Below are 19,085 nucleotides of genomic sequence, written 5' to 3'. Positions count from 1 at the left end.
TCCTGCCGTCACACAGTGACCATGGTGCTTAGACCAAGGGGCGTGGAGGAAGTGGCGAGAGGCACTGGACTGTGAAGATTCTGAAGACAGAGCCAAGAGGGGTTGCTCACACATGGAGCTGGGTGTGAGGGAGGGGAGACGCCAGGGATGAGGGTGGGGGTCTTGTCCTGAGCTACGGGAAGGATGGCACTGACCGCCAGGAGGCAGGAGAATAGGTTGGGGAGGAGAGGGGAAGGCAGGAGTATGCTTTCAGGCAGGTTGAATACAGAATGCCTGTGGAGCCTCTGAGGCGGAGGCAGCTGGCTGGGCTGAGATGAGGCGAGAGTGTGGGAGGTGTCAGGGATGTGGGGCTGGGAGCCATGGGCCTGACGGGGCCACCTCGGGACAAGCATAGACAAAGAGGAAGAGGTCAGGGCTGAGCTCCGGGGCTGGCGGGGTTTACAGGCTGGGAAATGAAGAGATCAGGAAAGAAGGCGCAGGAGCAGCTGCGAGGGAGGCAGAGAACAGGCAGGGTGAGCTTCCTGGAGGAGGTGAGTGGGCTCTCTCAATGTCCGGAGACCCCAGCAGGGTGGTCTGAGAGCTGGCCGTGGGCCTGGCAGTGTGCAGGTTGGCAGTGACCTTAACCAGAGCCATGCTGGGGATGGAATTTTGCTCCCCCAGATTCACAGGGTGGAACCCCTGCCCCAGTGTGACTGTATTTGGAGATAGGCCCCTTAAGGAGGTAATTCGGGTGAAGTGAGGTCATCGGGCAGGGCCCCGGCCCAGTAGGACTGGCGTCCTCACCAGAAGAGACTCCAAAGTGCAAGTGAGCTCACGCTCAGCCACGCCAGGACACATGGAGAAGGCGGCCACCCACAAGCCAGGAGGGAGCCTCGCAGGAACCCAGATGGGCTGGAACCTTTGCTTTGTTCTTTGAGCCTCCAGGACTGTGAGAAATTAAGTTCATTGTTGAAGCCACCTGTCTGTGGTGGTTTTCTTACTGCAGCCCAAGCCAAATTAAGTGGGGTCAAGCCAGGTTGGAGTGGGCGCAAGGGGGAGGAAAAGGTAAAGTCTCTTTCAAGAGCGTAGCTGCGGAGGGGAGCTGAGAGCGCTGGGTGGGAGGCCGGTGGGGAAGGGGCCGTATTGAGGGCAGGCCTCGCTGAGCACCTTATATTTGCAGCAGGGCAGGTGTGAGGAGGGAGAGAGGGAAGCTGAGGGGGCTGCCTTGGCTGGGGGCCTGGTGGTTCCGCAGAGCAGCAGCAGGGAGGCAGAGGCCTGGGTACCCCCAAGCCAGGGAGCCCTAGGGAAGGGGCACCCACTCCTCATTGAGCAGGGAGCCAACTTCGGACAGGGTGGGGTGGCGAATGGACCAGGAAGGGAAGAAGGAGATGGAGGAGGGAGCAAGCCCTTCTGTGAAGGAGCTGCCTGCCCCAGCCAAGAGGATCTCAGGACAGAGCCAGGCTGGGGGCCTGGGCAGGTAGGGCCGGGGCAGGCCACTTCCCATCCCCAGCCCCATTTAGGGGATCCATGGGTCCATCTGTTTGTCCATCCCTCTGCCTCCTTCCAGGTCCTGGGCCCTGGGCTGTGGCCAGGGCTCTGCTCACCCTCAGGGCTGGGTGGGGACCTCCCCATGTGGGGATGGGAGGGAACCAAGGCCTTCCCGTTATCCTCCGTGCCCCCTACGTGTTGTTATGGGCTGGGGGAAGGTGCACGCTCGTGCACAGGTGGGCATGTCTGTGATCACATGGAGCAACCCCAGACTCCTCCCGATGGTCCCACGCATTGCCCCGGCGGCCACATGGTCATCATCGCAGGCCCGGACCATCTGCCTGCAGGAAGTGCCCCCTTTGCCGGGCACCCTCCCCATCATCCTTGGAGTTCTCTACCTCTGTCCTGTCCATGCTGGGCCTGTCAACAGCCTGTCACCTGCTGCCCCAGCCCCAGCCCAGGTCCCTGCAGCACAGCCAGCTCCAGGCTGGAATGGGTGACCCAGCCCCACTGAAGGCATTTCAGGTCAGGGTCAGCCACTCTGGCCACTGTCTCCCTCCAGTGCCCCCGTACCCTCCCAGTGCTCGGCCCCCGCCACTCGGCCCCCGCCACTCGGCCCCCTCTCTCCATATCTCCACCTTTTCATTCCTGCTCCTCCCCAGCCACCTCTCAAGGCTGACAGGGTGGGCATTGCCCAGTGTGGGGACATCACTCCTATTGAAGTTCCGTAAACAGTGCCTTGGGCACTGGGCCAGGTGGCTGCTCCTGTCCCTCCCCTGGCCTCTGCCTGCCCCATCCATCCTGCCTACTCCAGAAGCAGCCACACACTTGACCACAAACCTTTGAGGCCTGGCCAGAGTCCTTTGGGGGAGGTGGGCAGTAGCAACCGCACTGGGCCTGAGGACCCCACACAGGAAAATGGGCCGAGCCCCAGGGCTGAGCCTCAGGGCTGCAGCCGCTCCTGCCACTAGCCTTCCTCCCACATTCGTGGTCACGCATTTCCTGCTGCCCCTGCCCACGCTGCGGCCGGATAGGAACAGAAAAAGGACATCCTGCACCATTTCAGACAGGCATGTGCTCCTCCTGAAGGTCTTTTGGGGGCCAGGCTGAGGCCCTCCCTCACGGTCACGCCCTAGGGGACCCACCGCAGCTCTGCACCTGCCAGGGGTGATCCTCACTGTGCCACTGTCCCTCCCTGGACCCAGAATCAGATGGGGACAGTCGCCCCTGCCCAGCCTGCCTTCCGGGCTGAGATGTGAGTCTGCAGGCAGCTGTCAGGGGTGGTGTATGCCAGGCAGGGGACACCAGCGCCACCACCCCTCAGGACCACCACACAGAGCTTCAGGGCCAGACCTGCGGGCAGGGTTCCTCCTGGGTACTCAGTCCCCGAGTGGAGCTGACTATGGGGAGGTGGCAGGAAGGTGGTGGAGCACCTTCTGCAGGTCCGCCTAGAGCCAGGAGCTCCTGCTGACCCTCTGGGCCACCCACAGCCACCACCACCCTCCTCAACTCCCTCATCTTCTGCTGTTTGGCTCTTGACCCCCTGAGGACAATAGGGTTTCCTGGTGACCACTGGGCTGTGGGTCACACAGATCTGGCTGGAATCCCAGTTCTGCCTGGCCCTGTCACCTCTGATGGGGAAGCACTCTGTCTCCTCGTCTCTACGGAGGGGGAGTAACTTCCCTTATGGGCTTTTGGGAATATTAACAGAGGTCAACCTGGACAGGGCATGGAGCCTGGACCCCGGGGTGCACCGTAAAGGCTTTCTTTCTTTCTTGCACCCTCAGGCGATGGGTGAGTGGCTGCTGCGACGTGCTGAGGGGTCTCTGAAGCAGGGCAGGAAGGGCAGAGCTATCTGCAGCTGAGGCGGAGTCCGAGTCCTGCTCTGCATGGAGGAGGAGGTGAGGGGCCTGGTCAGCATGGGCACAGCTGGGGACCTCTGTGACCGCCACCACCCTTGTCTCTGCCTCCTTGACCCCATAGGGTCATCCTCAGGCCCCGGGTACAGCCAAGGCCTGAGGAGGGTCATGCAGCCCTGTCCCGCTCGGCTCCTGTCCGCCGCTGCCTGAGTGGTGCCTGTGCCCAAGGGCTCGGACTGTGGGCCTGCTGGGCTAGAGCTTGAATCGTGGCCTGGCCACCCACTCTCCTAGGAGCTTTAGGCAAGTCACTAGTCCTCTCTGAGCCTCGATTTCCTCATCTGTGAAATGGGGAGAACAAGACAGTTGTAAAGATTCAGAGGGTGTGTAAAATGCAAGCACATGGCCGACCAGAGCCCAGCCCTACCTGATGTGGCTCCTGTTCTGGACATGGCAGGAGGTCAGGGTTTCCAGCCTGAGCTTAGCCTGCCGTTCAGCAGTACCCAGAAAGGCACGGCTACCAGGAAGGTGACCTCCCCAAGCCCACAGAGGCTTCCTGGGCACCCAGCCCAGCCTGAAACCTCCACCCAGGTGGCAGTGAGGCCTTCCTGCCTGTGTTCAGCCACGGTGTATTGAGGACCCCTGACCAGACACAGGTACCTGGCCTGGGGAGCTGGCGGTCTTACTGGGGACTGGGGAGACAGACTCCAAACAGAGGGGTAAATAAATAAGATAATTACCAGCTTGGCAGAGATGATGAGAGCAAATTTTAAGTGACAGGTGGAGGGTTACTTTAGATGGGATGGTCGGGGACACCTCTGTGAGACAGTGACATGGAGTGACAAGAAGGTGCCACCCTGGAGGACTCTGGGGTTCTCCACCTTTAAGAAGGATCATGAGCAGAAGCCCAAAAGCTTCAGGTTCTGCCACTTTCTACTACATGACTAGGACCAGCCAGTTTGCAAAAGGGCTGGCCTGTCCTCACATTGCCAGCAAGGACCAGACCATGTGAAGAGGGAAGAGCATCCTGTAATCTGCAAATACGGGATCAACTCTAAATTCTCTCCAGAGTTTCTTTTTTCTTTTCTTTTTTTTTTTTTTTTTTTTTTTTGAGACGGAGTCTTGTTCTGTTCTGTCACCCGGGATGGAGTGCAGTGGCCGGATCTCAGCTCACTGCAAGCTCCGCCTCCCGGGTTTACGCCATTCTCCTGCCTCAGCCTCCCAAGTAGCTGGGACTACAGGCGCCCGCCACCTCGCCCAGCTAGTTTTTTTTTTTGCATTTTCCGTAGAGACAGGGTTTCACCGTGTTAGCCAGGATGGTCTCGATCTCCTGACCTCATGATCCGCCCGTCTCGGCCTCCCAAAGTGCTGGGATTACAGGCTTGAGCCACCATGCCTGGCCACCAGAGTTTCTTTCTTTAATACGTTGTCCAAAGGTAACTGTGTTAATTTTTACAAATATTTTTATGTAGCAGTTTTGTTGTTTTTTGTTTGTTTGTTTCTTTCCTTTTGTTCTATTTGAGACAGGGTCTCACTCTGTCACTCAGGCTGGAGTACAGTGGCACGAGCTCAGTTCACTGCAGCCTCCACCTCTCAGGCTCAAGTGATCCTCCCACCTCAGCCTCCTGAGTAGCCGGCACTACAGACGCCAAGCCCCACTAATTTTTTGTAGAGATGGAGTTTCGTCATGTTGCCCAGGCTGGTCGCCAACTCCTAGGCTCAAGTGATCCGGTCCCCTCAGCCTCTCAAAGGTCTGGGATAACAGGTGTGAGTCATTGTGCTTGGCCTATGCAGCAGTTTTAGAAACAAGATTAAATAAGAAAGGCACAGAGCTCAGACACAATGAGACTTTTCAGTCCAGTGTTTTCAGATTCTCTGGTTTCAACTTTATAATTTCACTTCAAAAATTTCAACTTCAAATTTCACTTCATTGCTTTCAAAATCTTGAGCCAGCTTGTCCTTTAGATCTGGGCTGTGCCTGTCTGCACTGGCAGATGGACAGAGCTCCTGTGTAGAAATGAAGCCAGTTCACCCACGGCCCCCCTTTTTTTTTTTTTTTTTGAGATGGAGTTTTGCTCTTGTTGCCCAGGCTGGAGTGCGGTGGTGTGATCTCAACTCACCGCAACCTCTGCCTCCCGGGTTCAAGCGATTCTCCTGCCTCAGCCTCCTGAGTGGCTGGGATTACAGGCATGCACCATCATGCCCGGCTATTTTTTTTTTTTTTTTTTTTTTTTTAGTAGAGACAGGGTTTCACCATGTTGGTCAGGCTGGTCTCAAACTCCTGACTTCAGGTGATCTGCCTGCCTCAGCCTCCCAAAGTGCTGGGATTACAGGCGTGAGCCACTGTACTTGACTGTCTTTTTTTTTTTTTTTTTTTTTTTTTTTTGGTAGGCAAGCAGCTTTTTCTTTTTCTTTGTGATCATAAAACCTACACCCACTGTATCAGCTGCTTGTTGCTGCTGTAACAAATTGCCACAAATGTAGTGGCTTAGAACAACACACATTTCTTTCTTTCATTTTTAAGTCATAACAATATATTTTAATCTCATAACAACTTCAATTGAATATAAAACTCTTTATATTTTCAGCTATTAATATTAAAATTATATCATTTTATATCCTGTATTAACAGATTTATGCAGATTTACATTTTGTTCTTCAAATTCTATAGAATTTTAATTTTTTATTTTCATAGGTTATTGGAGAACACAGTGTTTGGTTACATGAGTAAGTTCTTTAGTGGTGATTTGTGAGATTTTGGTGCACCCATCACCCTAGCAGTATCCACTGCCCCCGATAAAACAACGCGCATTTCCTGTCTTCTGTGTAGTTTTGGGAGTCAGAAGTCTAAAACGGGTCTCGTGGGGCAAAAGGCAAAGTGATGGCAGGGCTGTTCCTTCTGGAAGTACTAGGAAAGACATCAAGCCTTGCCCTTTTCAGTTTCTCGGGGGTGTGCTTGGCTCATGGTCATATTCACAGCCAGCAGTGGCATCACTCTGACCTCTGCTGCAGAGCGATCTCTGTGACGCCTCCTTCTCTGCCTCTGACCCTTCTGTCTCCCTCTTTCACTTGTAACAGCCTCCTGACTACATTGGTCTTACCTGGATAATCCAAGATACTCTCCCCATCTGAAGATCCCTCATCAAACTGCATCTGCAAACCCCATTTTGCAGGTAAGTGACCATCTTCACGGGTTCCAGAGATTAGGATGCAGACATCTTTGGGGACCATCATTTCACTTACCATACTCACCATGGGGACAATTTCAGAAATATGAAGACTAAGATCATTAAATTCCACTGTTTAGTGCTCACCTTCTCAGCATTTTGGCCTATTGCCTTCCAGCATTTTCCCACGCATTTAGACTTTTATTTCTTCTTTTTTAGACAGAGTCTCACTCTGTCGCCAGGCTGTGGTACAGTGGCATGATCTCGGCTCACTGCAACCTCTGCCTCCTGGGTTCAAGTGATTCTCCTGCCGCAGCCTCCCCACTAGCTAGGATTACAGGTGCCCACCACCATGCCCAGCTAATTTTTTGCATTTTTAGTAGAGACGGAGTTTCACCATGTTAGCCAGGATGGTCTTGATCTCCTGACCTCATGATCCACCTGTCTCGGCCTCCCAAAGTGCTGGGATTTACAGGCATGAGCCACCGCACCCAGCCAAGTATACATATTTAATGAAGTAAAATCATACTATCTATAACACTGTATGGATCTTTTCACTTAATATTCTCTTGTAGTTAAAACTCTTTCTAGATAACTTAGAGACAGCATAACCACCCCTCACATGGATGCACTGCAGACTGTTTAACCCATTCTCTATTGTCAATGATTTCAGTGGTTTCACATTGTCATACAACATACAATGGAGTGGTTAATGCCAGCTAACAATTATTGAGCATTTATTATGCACCAATCATTTGACATGTATTAACTCATCTAATCCTCATGACAATCCTATGATATGGATACAATTATTACTGCTACAGGTGAGAAATGAAGCTCTCTTCAGAAGATGAAGAAACTTGCCCAAGTTTGGGTGACACTAAGCAAGCCTCGAACCAGGCCGCCTGGCTTCAGAATCCACACTCCTAGCCACTCACATGCTCATTTTTTCCCCCAACATCTCTGATTATCTATCTTAGGATAGAATTAAGATAGGCAGAATGGCAGTGAATTGGGCTATATTTATTGAGGGCTTAGTTTGTGCATTTTCCATGGGCTCACTCAGTGAATCCTCATGATTCCAAGAAGTGGTCTGTTAACTGGCTGAAGCCACGCTGGTTGGCTCCAGTAGCTAGACTCTGCCTGGAACCTGTGTATGGTAGCCAATCATTAGCAGTAGGGAGGGCTACAGCCTCTCCCTGACAAACTCACCTTGCCAGATGGTACCCCCATGAATGCAAAGTGCAGTCAGATCCCACTATCAGAAACAGGTAACAAACTGCAATTGGATCACACCATCAGAAACAGGTAACAGCGCAGTTGGATCACACCATATCTGACCAGTACCCCTCAAAACTATCAACAGCATGAAAAAAGAAAAGTTTAAGAAGCCCATGAAGACATAACTAAATATTGGGTGGTACAGGGTCCTGGATGGGAAAGGCACTGTATTAGTACGTTGTCATGCAGCCAATAAAGACATACCCGAGACTAGGTAATTTATAAAGAAAACAGGTTTAATTGACTCACAGTTCAGCATGACTGGAGAGGCCTCAGGAAACTTACATTCATGGAGGAAGGGGAGGCAAACATGTCCTTCTTCACATGGCAGCAGGAAGAAGTGCCAAGTAAAAAGAGGGAAAAAAAAAACCCTTATAAAACCATCAGATCTCATGAGAACTCACTATCATAAGAACAGCATGAGGGTAACCACCCCCATGATTCAATTACCCTCCCACAACATGTAGGGATTATGGGAACTACAATTCAAGATGAGATTTGGGTGGGGACACAGCCAAACCATATCAGGCACATTCATATTATAAGCTGCTGACATCTAAACAAAGTCTGGAGTTTGGTTACTAGTAATGTACTGATGTCAGTTCCTTTGTTGGCACAAATGTACCAGGTAACATAAAGGGTTATATTAGGGGAAACCGAGTGAAGGGTAAGTGGGAATTCTGTATGTTATCTTTGCAACTTTTCAGTGAATCTAAAATTATCCCAAACTTAATAGTTTATTTTTTTTTAAGTAAGGTCTAGGCCAGCAAACACATGAAAAAATGTTGAACGTCATTACTCACTAGGGAAATGCAAGTCAAAACTCCTAGAGATACCACCTCACACCCACTAGAATGTCTATAATCAAAAAGACAGACAATAACAAATGTTTGTGAGGACGTGGGGAAATTGGAACCCTCATACGTTGCTGGTGGGAATGTAAAATGGTACAGCCGCTTTGGAAAACGCTTTGGCAGTTTCTTAAAAAGTTAAACATAGAATTATCCAGGAATTCCTCTCTTAGTATGTACCCCAGAGAAAAGGAAATATATGTACAGATATAAAATACAAAGACTTCTCCGCAAATGATTATAGCAGCTTTATTTGTAATAGCCAAAAACTGATCACAATCCAAATGTCCACCAACAGATCAAAGGAGAAGCGAATTGTGATCTATTTCATATGAGGGGCTTGGTGCCTGCAACAACATGGGTGAATCTCCAGATAGTGGTGACGAGTTGGAGGAGCCAGTCAAAAAAGAAAGTGCTGTGTGATTCCATTTATAGAAAACTCTAGAAAATGTGGACTAATCTAGAGTGATGGAAAGCAGACCCATGATTGCCTGGGACAAGGAACCTTGGGGGTGGAGGGGGGCCAGGGGGAGAAGTTTCAAAGGTGATAAGGACATTTTGAGGGTGGTGGATGTGATCCCTATCTTAATTGTGGCGATGGCTTCATGGATAGATACAAATGTCAAAACACATTGAACTGTATACTTTAAATGCTTGTACTTTACTACATGCCAATCACATCTTCATAAAGCTGTCTTTTTGTTTTTTTTGTTTTTTTTTTTTTAAAAAAGGCCTGGAAATGGAGATGAGGACAGCCTGGCCTCAGTCTCCCCACTTGCAATGTGGGGGATCCCCATGTGCCTTGCACCCCCTGAGAGCTCCAGGCTTAGGAGGAGACCAAGGTGAGCCCTGCTTCTAGCCAGAAACCCCAAAGCCCTAACCCCCAGAGCTGGGTAGCTGCAGGGCCCAGGCTACTGCCCCTCCAGGGATGGACAGGTGCGAGGTCCCTCCAGAGGCATGACCTGTTCCCGGCAGGCCGTGGCCGTGAGGAGAAGAGTGAGGAGGTCCCTTTCTTTTTTCTTCCTGAATAAAAAAATGCATGATGCTACATGTGCCTTGGGATTTTTCAACACAATTATCTAAAAATAGTGTGGGCCACCACAGCCTGATTCCTTTTTAGGAAGGATTTTGGGAGCCCAGCCTGTCCTGGCAGCCAGCTCAGGAAGTGGAGGCTTGTCTGGGTGGGGCTGGAGCTGCGGCGACCCTTCCCTTGCTCTGGCCATGCCCACCCCGTCTCCCAGTTCTCCGAGAGCCAGGCTACTGGGAGTGCATGGTAGAGTGGCCAGTAGCTTCCTGGCTGGCACAGTCCCGGTGAATTTCAGCCCTGCTGCTAGGGCACTGCGTGATTTCTCTGTGCCTCAGTTTCCCCAACAGAGAAGTAGAAGTCGTTGATCACAGTCAACAAGGCCCAGCAGAGACAGGAAAGAGGCTACTGAGGGAGGGTTGATGGGTGCCCGCTTCCCAGCCGAGCCTCTGTTCTTGCAAAGTCAGGCGAACCGTCCGGGTGTCCTGGACAACTCTTGACACCTTCCTGCCCCACCCAGGCCTTGGGACCAGCAGGGTGAGACCCAAGGCCTGGATTCCCAAGGCCAATAGTGACCAGCTCAGGTTGGCTCCACTGCTCACCCTCTGCTGACACATTCTGTCCCTGTGGGGAGATAAAGGTCACAGCCCGGACTCCTTTTTTTCTAGGGAGCATGGCAGGTTCTGGAGGCCCAGCACAGCTCCCTGTCCACCCACAAGCAAAGGCCTTGGCCCACTGCTGTGGTGCCCCCAAACACCACGTGGCCTGTGGCTGAGGCCTGGACCATCATGCCTGTGGGCAGGGGTCAGGACACATTTTCTGATCACCTACTGTGTGGCTGGTGCTCTTCTAAACCTGAAGGCCCAGTTCTTATCTCTCAGAGTCTGTGGTCCAAGAAAGAAAAATCCAGCAACTCAGATAATTTCAAAATGACTCAGAACCTTGCATTTCTCTCTCTCTCTCTCTTTTTTTTTTTTTTTTTTTTTTTTTTTTTGAGACAGAGTCTCACTCTGTCACCCAGGCTGGAGTGCAGTGGCACAGTCTTGGCTCACTGCAACCTCCGCCTCCTGGGTTCAAGTGATTATCCTACCTCAGCCTCCTGAGTAGCTGGGATTACAGGTGTGCGCCACCACACTTGGCTCATTTCTGTATTTTTAGTACAGTTGGGCTTTCACCATGTTAGTCAGGCCGGTCTCAAACTCCTGACCTCGTGATCCATCTGCCTCAGCTTCCCAAAGTGCTGGGATTACAGGCGTGAGTCTCCACGCCCAAAAACTTTGAGGGAGCTTTAAGCACCCAGCCCGTGGGCATCCCGCCCTTCTCTGCTCAGTGAGGCCATTGGTGACTAGCTCTGCGGAACCCACGGCCAGCCACACCCAGACTGCAGGCTCACATGTGTACACACAGACACGCACTGTGCACACACCCAGGTGCCACACCTCCCTGGGAGCAGGGAGGAATGGAGGGGGCTGGGCAGCCTCTCGTGGTGTTGTCAGGCCTGCCTCCCATGGGCTGCTGTTGCCCAGGCAACCACCACAGGCTCAGGGCCGGAAGCCAAAGGACCAGCTCCCTCCTCCCATGCTGTGGTGCCCGTGTGGGGCAGGGTCTCTCTTTGAGTGCTCTGGCCACAGCTCTTTTTACAGAGTAGGGGGAGGGCAGAGGGTGGCGTGGAGCACTGCTGTGGCTGCAAAAAGCGACAGGATTGGGTGGGGGCCAAAGAAGGCCAAAGAAGGCACTCCCCCCAGGCACATCCAGCTTCCTAGAGAGATCTCAGGGGACAGGTGATGGGGTAGGTGTTTGGAGCACACTCCCGAGGCCAGGGAAGGACTGCAGCCAGGAGAAAGGGGAGGCGCCCAGGCCGTGGCATGAGAAGGAGTCTCCCCTGTGGTCACCACCACGCCAGGCCAGGACCAGTGCCTGGAGGAAGCCACGCCTGAACGCAGCCCCCGCGGCTTCTCCTCCCACTACTCCTGGCTGGTTTTCCTGACCAGAGTCTTCCCTGGTGCTGTTCGCTCTTCTGCTCCTTTCAAATTGCCTTGAGTGGTCCCAGCATCCTCACAGATGCCCACACTTGTCCTTCCACTCAGGCAGAGGGGCTTGAAACCCAGAGCTGGCACTCTTCCCATAGCAACAGCAGAGGTGAAGAGTTTGCCCTTGACTTGCGTGGCCCACGGTGACGCACTGTTGTGAGTGCCTGAGTGTGTCCGCCCAGCCGAAGGACCCTCCCCACCTCTGTTTCTCCCACAGGGGTCTCGGCCCGAGCGCCCTGTGCTAGTGCGATTGCTGAACCCGCCTCACTCAGCACAGCGCCACGTTCAGCAGGCACCCACCGGGCACCAGGCACCCACCATGCACCAGGCACACCGCACAAGAAGCCCGGCAGGCGGTGCTCTGGACATCCTTCCCCCAGCCCAGGCGTTCAGGGAGTGAGCAGAGAATGGAGGACTAGGTCAGCTTCTCTGTCCTCACTGGAGCCACAGCCATGGGTGCTGGAGTCAGGCACCGTGGGTTTCAAGTCCGGCTCGACTGTGTATCTGCAGTGTGACTTTCAGTCTGTCACTTGTCCCCTCTGTGCCCCACTTTACTCATCTGTAAATGAGGGTTAATAAAGGCACCTACCTCATTTATTAGTTTGTTGTAAAAATCAAATCTGACCATGTCTTGAAAGCCTCAAGTACAAAGTGCCTGGTGCAGTGAGCATCAGCTATTTGGTTTAGAGGGACGCGACGCAGGGAGAAGCAGGGCCTGTGCCTTCTTGCCCGTGTTCCTCTTACAAGGGCCACACGGCCATGGGAGTTCCCATTCTGGGCCTCAGTTTCCCCAACTGGGGGCTGAGAAGGTGAGGCTCACCTTCTTAGAGCACATCACCTTCTCAGAGCACATCACCTTCTCAGAGCACACACTCCAGAGTCTCTGACTGTCATGTCTCCTACAGGCCAGGACTGCTGGGGAAACAGGCAGAGCCAAGGGCATCCAGTTGCTGTGTGACGTTAGACAGATCAACCCTCCCAGGGCCTCTGCTCGGTCTCCTGTCCTGTAAGAGACTCCAGCTGGTGCTGTTCCCACCCAAACACCTTTGTGAGCTGTGGAAAACATCAGAGACCTCAGGAGGTCCTTCTAGCTGGGGCCTGCTACATGCCAGGTCTCCACGGCACTCAACCCTGCAAGGTCACGGCTCCCAAGAGGCTAGGCGCTTGCTTGAGGCCTCAGCAAGAACAAAAGGTCTCTGCACCTCAGTCTGTTGGGCCCCAAGACCTTTGCTATAACCGTCTCCTTCTGCCTCAGCCCCTGGCCCCCACCCTACCTCCCAGAAAGTTCTCCCCCAAGTTCCTGGGTGAGAGCCAATGGCCCTGGCGTGTGACAGCGTTTGGCTTTCTCCCATCAGAAGAGCAATTTTTTCCTCTCCTTGGCTGTACTTTCTTTTAATGATTTTTTGGCTCAAGGCCCAAGCTGGATCAAAGACTCCCTGGGGGAGGACAGTAGGAAAGGACAGTGGGTTTGCTCCGAGAAAATCGTGGAGGTAAAGCTTGTGGCTTAGGGTCTGGAGGGGACACATGGGCCCAGGAGGCGGGGCTGCCTCAGGCTCCAAATGGCGAAGGGGTGTGGAACCTCTCTGTCTCTCACCATAGATGCAGAAGAGGAGGTGAGGACAAGGAGCACGGGGTGGAGAAAGGAGCCCTTTAGGGGGAAGTGAGAACAGAAGTTTCTCAGTCTGTTAGCTGTGACTGGACAACCTCTGGGCCCAAGCTTGAAGTCCCAGTGGACCCCTGTCTTCAGAGAAGCCTGAAAGATCTGCTCAGACAAGGAAGGGGGTGAGGTTGGGGCAAGGAGCCTGGGACTGTCTCTAGGAGCTTTGGACTCCCTTCACTTTCCTTCTCTCTCACTCAGCACCATCCCCTCCCCACCTGCCAGGCTGGACCCAACTGGGGAAGCCTGAAAAGCACCCCTTGACTTGGTGGGTCCTGGTCTCAAGGGAAAAGGAAACCCTCCTGAGAGTAGCTGCCGTCTAGCTGGGCCTCAAAGGTGCCAGGAGGGGAAAGGGCCAGGGCCTGGAAAACACACCTGCTGATGGAAACCTGGAGCTAGCTCTGCAGGGTGGGGGGCCATGCAAGTGGTAAACAAGAGGGAGGTGGCTCACCCCTTGGGAACTGCTGCTGATGTTGTTTTGGAGAAGGGAGCAGGAGGCAGCCACTGTGGAGCGCCAGGGCCCTGGAGAGCCAGAGAGAGCCACTGCAACAGAGGCAGTCCTGCTGGAGCCTAGGAGTCTGGGAAAGCCAGTAAAGATTAGGGTAAGGGAGGCCCAACTGCACCTCTGAGGGCTAAGGAGAGACCCTCCCTCTAGACAGAGTCATCAGGGTTTGTCCAGAATGCCTTGGGTTTCATACACACTGACCTAAGTGACTTTGCATGTGCACACACCCTGCACACAGACCCCTGCACACATGTTCACATGCACTCCTGCACACATGTACACACACCCTGCACACAGACCCCTGCATACTTGTTCACATGCACTCCTGCACACATGTACACACTCCCTGCACACAGACCCCAGCACACACACTCCTGCACATATACACACTCACACACAGCTCTGCAGACACAGGTTCTGTGTGAGGCCACATGGTTCAAGTCTTAGCATCACCACTTCTTGGCTCTAAATGTGGGCATTTCACTTACACTGTCTAAGCCTCAGCTTCCCCATCTGTCAGGTGGAACCAGTATTCTTGTCCTACCTCTGGGTGATTGCGAGGTTGGCAATGCCAACTGCCAGCTTAGACCCATGCAAGTCATTGCCTCCCCATTTAGTTAAGGAAACTGCATCTCAGCAAGGTCGAGGGAGTGGCCCCAGTGCCTGGGCCAAGTAACAGGACAGGACTTGAATCACATTTTGAACCGAGGTCACCTGCACATCACACCTCCATATTCAACCATATGTGCCCACACGAGTTAGCAAATTGTGCACACTTGTAGATGCACGTGACAGTAATAACAGCCATCATTATGAGCAGTTACCATAGGCTGGGCATTGTGCTAAGTGTTTAACCCATGCTCACCCAGCACCTCACACCTCACTGCTTCCCTGATGTGTTTGGCTGCAAGTAACAGAATTCAACGAAACCACAAATACAGCCATTGTTACTTCACAAGGACCCTGGGCATAGGCAGTTTCAGGGTGGCTTGGTAGCTTGGTGAGGTCATCAAGGACCCAGGTTCTTTCCCTCTCTCTGCCCACCATCCTCCATGTTAACTTGGTGCTACATAGTTGCAGCATGGCTGCTGCAGCACCGGCCACCACGTCTGCACTCCAGCATGAAAGAAAGTGAGGGTGGACCTAAGAGAACTCTCCTTTCACACACTTCTCTTTTGTTAAGAAGCAAAAGCTCTCCCAGAAGCATCCCCCCAAAACTTGCCCTTACACTTCATTGCCTGAAATTGGGTCAATGGTCCCTAGCTGCAAAGGAGCCTGGGAAAGAAAGGGCCTGGCACAGGGGTACAGGGCCATCATCACTGACTTATACAATGAAGCAAGACTTGACCCTGGGGCTGGGCATTCTGCTGCCTCGAACAAAATCAGCTTTCTGTTGGCCAGGAAGAGGAGGTGAAGGCGGATGAAAATGTCTACCTCTTGTGCCCTTCAGCACCATCCTTCATCCCTCCTCCAGGGGGCAGTGTGGGACAGAGGACACAGAAGGCACAGGGATTTGAACTCCTGGTGGGGGATGAGGGGACCCCAAATTCCAGTGCAGCTGCGTCCTTAAGAGCAGCAAACCCAGCCAGCAACAGGCCTGCTACATACAGCTTCCTGGAACAAGGCGCGAACCTGGTTGTGCCCACCCCAGGCACCAGAATCCAGGTCACAATGGCATGTGTCCCCCAACCCAGACATCTAGTGCTGTGGTTCTCAACCTTTGTTTCTTCCTGCCATGACACTTGGATGGGATGGCTGCATGCCCATGGCCGCCCTACCCTTCACCAGCCCTCGCCAAAACATACCTGCCTGCAAGTGCCCGATGATGCTGTCATGGGGTAGCCTGGAGTCCTCTCTAACTCAAGACGACAGGAAGTCAGCAGCTCACCTCCCCCGGGCATCACACGGAGTCAGCCAGGAGTCCCTCGTGTGGGGAATGACTGCCTCGTGGAGCATATGTGAAGATGGTTTGTTGAGAAGGGCTGGCTGTCAGGTTCCTTCTGGAATGAACATTAATCCGGCCTGCCCTTCAGTCAACACAGCTTGAGGACCAGTCCTGGCTGAGTGCTGAGAGCAGGGCTTGGCTGTCCAGGACCAACCATGGGTCTTTTTTGGGAGATGCATCCCTGTTTGGATTTTATCTGAAAGCCCCCTCTCCAGGGTCCTGCTGATGCCATGTGTGCCCTGTGGGCCTTGATCCGGGTCATGCATTCTGGGGGCGCTCTCCTGAGCTGGAGCCCTAGCCACTGTGCACACGATGTTTGGGGTCCCTGACCCTGCCAAAGCTCCAAGCTCCATGGAGCACCCTTCCTGCCTGCCCAGCCAGCAGCTTCTAGTGGAAGTTTATTTCCTTCTGCACGCTCTGCAGTGCTGGCCACTGGCCACTGGCCACGGCTTCTTGCTTTATGTTAGGCCCTGCAGATCTCCGACAGCAGCTGTCTCTGTCCCAGGCACTGGCAAAGGGAGGGGATGGAGTCCCCTCCAGATCAGAGTCAGAGATGGAAGCAGAAGCTCTTCCAGGCAGCACTTGCTGGGCGGGCCCCAAGAAACCTCATACTTGTTGGGCAGTGCAGGACTCAGCACCCTTTGGACAGATCTCCCTCCCACTGTCTCCCTAAACACTGAGAACTGAGCTTCTTATAAATGCTTTTGGGTGTTAAGAATGGGGCTTGGGAAGGCTGTGATCACACCACTGCACTCCAGCCTGGGTGACAGAGCAAGGCCCTGTCTCGAAGGAAAAAAAAAGAGTGTGGCGGTAGATCTGGGTGGCCCTTTCCTCTGAGAGGGAGGGTGGCAGGGAGTGGCTGGGTGTGAGGGGTGCGTGTGCCACGGCTCAAGGAGAGGGAGTCCCTACAGGTCCCCACATGGCTGTGTCAGCAGCTCTGGCTTCCAGCAAGTGGTGGGAGGGGAGGACGCGTTTGTCTGAAAAGGTTACTGAAGGTTGTTTCACTCAAAGGACTTAGTTCTTTGCATCCTGGCTGCTTGGAGCCCAGAGCTGGGGGAGGTGGGAGACACAGTGGGGTTTTCAGCTCATCTCCGCTCTGGGCGGGCTGGGGGCAGGGACAGGGACTGGGTGTCCTCTGTGGCTGCCGCTGCACTCCTTGCAAGAAGGGAGGGGGTTCTGGTGAGGAAGGGCCAGAGCCCAGGTGTTCACACCTGCTGTGTGCTGAGCCTGTGCAGGTAGGTGCTGCCCAGGTGTTCACACCTGCTGTGTGCTGAGCCTGTGCGGGTGGTGGGGACATGAGGACCCTGCCCCGAGGAGTGTTCAGCCCTGGAGAGGGGCTGATGGCCATGCAGGTCACCATGGAGCCAAAGTTCTCAAATGGGAGCAATTGTGTCTCCCAGGGACCATTTGTCAATGTCACAATTGCCAAGGGATACTACTGGCATCTAGTGGGTAGAAGCCGGGGCACTGCTAAAAATCCCACCATACACAGGACAGCTCCCCACCACGTGGACCTATCCAGCCCCCAAATATTAACAGGGTATCTCGGGACCACCAGCGTGCTGCCGGGGAGCCAACTTTTGCCTGGTCAGCTAACTCCGCAGTCCCGGGGCCTGGGGAATAGCAAGGAGCAACTGGAGACTGGCACATGCGATCCCCTCTCATGGTGCGATGCTGCCTGATCAGGTACCTGCGCTTACTCATCAGGCCGCCCTCCCGTGGCCCTAGAGAGTGGCTTGTGGTCTTTGGCTCTAGGATAGTGAGAGCCTGCGGGCCATGGGAGGGTCCAGACCTTTTCTTAGGCTCTTCAAGTCCCAGCACACACACAGGGAGCGGCTCTCCTCTCAGGGTGGCTGGGGCCCTACTGGACTTGGAGAGATGCAAGCCCTAAACAGGGGGCTTTCTTCATACTCAAGCATCCAGCTGCCTCCTCTGGCCTGTGTCTGAAAATGGACAGGAGGCTCCCGCCTGTGTCCCCACTCCAAGACTTTCCTGCCCGGAGCACTGAGGCCCAAATAAGAACCACCAAATAGGGCAGAGGCCAGATCAGAGGGAGTTCGAAGGGACTTACCTTACTTTCTTACACCTTACGAAGTAAGGTGTCTTACTTCGAAGACACCTTACATTACTTTTTTGAACTTCCCTGCACCTTCCAGATAAAACCTCCATCTGCCCTTCCAATGGCGTGACTTTGCTTCAATTTGCTTTTTTCTTTTTCTTTTTTTTTTGTTTGAGACAGAGTCTCGCTCTGTCGCCCAGGCTGGAGTGCAGTGGCGCAATCTTGGCTCACTGCAACCTCCGCCTCCTGAGTTCAAGTAATTCTCCTGCCTTAGCCTCCCAAGTAGCTGGGATTACAGGCGTGTGCCACCACACCCAGCTAATTTTTGTATTTTTGGTAGAGGTGGGGTTTCACTATATTGGCCAGGCTGGTTTTGAACTCCTGACCTTGTGGTCTGCCCGCCTCAGCCTCCCAAAATGCTGGGATTACAGGTGTGAGCCACCATGCCCGGCCAACTTGCTTTTCTAACTGCCCCCTTGTCCCTCTCAAAGCCCTGGACTCTTCGAAGTCCCTGCCCTCCTGCCATGGAGCCCACCTCCCACCCCATCAACACTGAGTCTGCCTCCCCGACCTCGTCCCCACTGACAAGCCCAAATTTCACTGTTCCCTCTCTGGTCACTCATGCCCCAGTGCTTCCGTTCAGCACTTACTGCATTTGAAATTCAAACAAAAGAAAATGGCTTTAGTAAACTTTTTTTTTAACCAAAACAAAACCTTGTACTTTTTAAAAACACCGAAAAGTATAGAGAAGAAAACAAAAGCCTTAAAATGCTTCACTCCTAGAAAGCCGCCGCTAACAGCTGGAGAACATCCCTGCCCGTGTCTCAGTGCAAATACACACCAATAAATCCATGTTTCCAACTCCACAGAAGCGGGATCTCTTTGCGGCAGCTGCTTGTTCATCCATCAGTGTGACATGGAGAACCTTCCGCGTCAATACAAACACCCGTGCGCTCGCTGACCCAGTCGCGGGAACGTATTCCATGGGATCCACAGATTGTCATCGAATTCTTCAGTTCCCAGTTAATGGACATTTAGATGATTTCCAACTTTTTATTTTAATAAACAAGATAAGATTGTCCAATGTATACTTTGAACCAATGGTAATCATAAAAGTAATAACTACAGTGCATTCAGCACCATTTACACGCCTGGCATCCCTCGAAGCACTTTATACGCAGTAACTCATTTACTCCTCCCGACAAACCTGCAAGGCGGGTTCTGTTAGTGCCCATTTTACAGA

The 19,085-nt window shown here is 53.2% G+C and overlaps 1 long non-coding RNA gene across 2 annotated transcripts; it reads left to right on the top strand.

Moving 5' to 3' along the window:
* The first annotated feature begins 410 nt into the window (after nt 1-410).
* On the top strand, nt 411-18,875 carry LOC115897680. Of its 2 annotated transcripts, none has more exons than XR_004057451.1 (3): nt 411-530; nt 6,402-6,496; nt 18,712-18,875. It is a non-coding gene; the product is annotated as an uncharacterized LOC115897680 (long non-coding RNA). The 2 variants fall into 2 exon arrangements; XR_004057452.1 differs by lacking the exon at nt 18,712-18,875 and adding an exon at nt 9,354-9,559.
* Nucleotides 18,876-19,085: the final 210 nt, after the last annotated feature.

This window comes from Rhinopithecus roxellana, chromosome 5 (assembly GCF_007565055.1).
Source record: "Rhinopithecus roxellana isolate Shanxi Qingling chromosome 5, ASM756505v1, whole genome shotgun sequence".
NCBI classification, from domain to species: Eukaryota; Metazoa; Chordata; class Mammalia; order Primates; family Cercopithecidae; genus Rhinopithecus; species Rhinopithecus roxellana.
The sequence above is the reverse complement of the archived record's forward strand: the minus strand, read 5'-3'. Positions and strand labels throughout refer to the sequence as shown.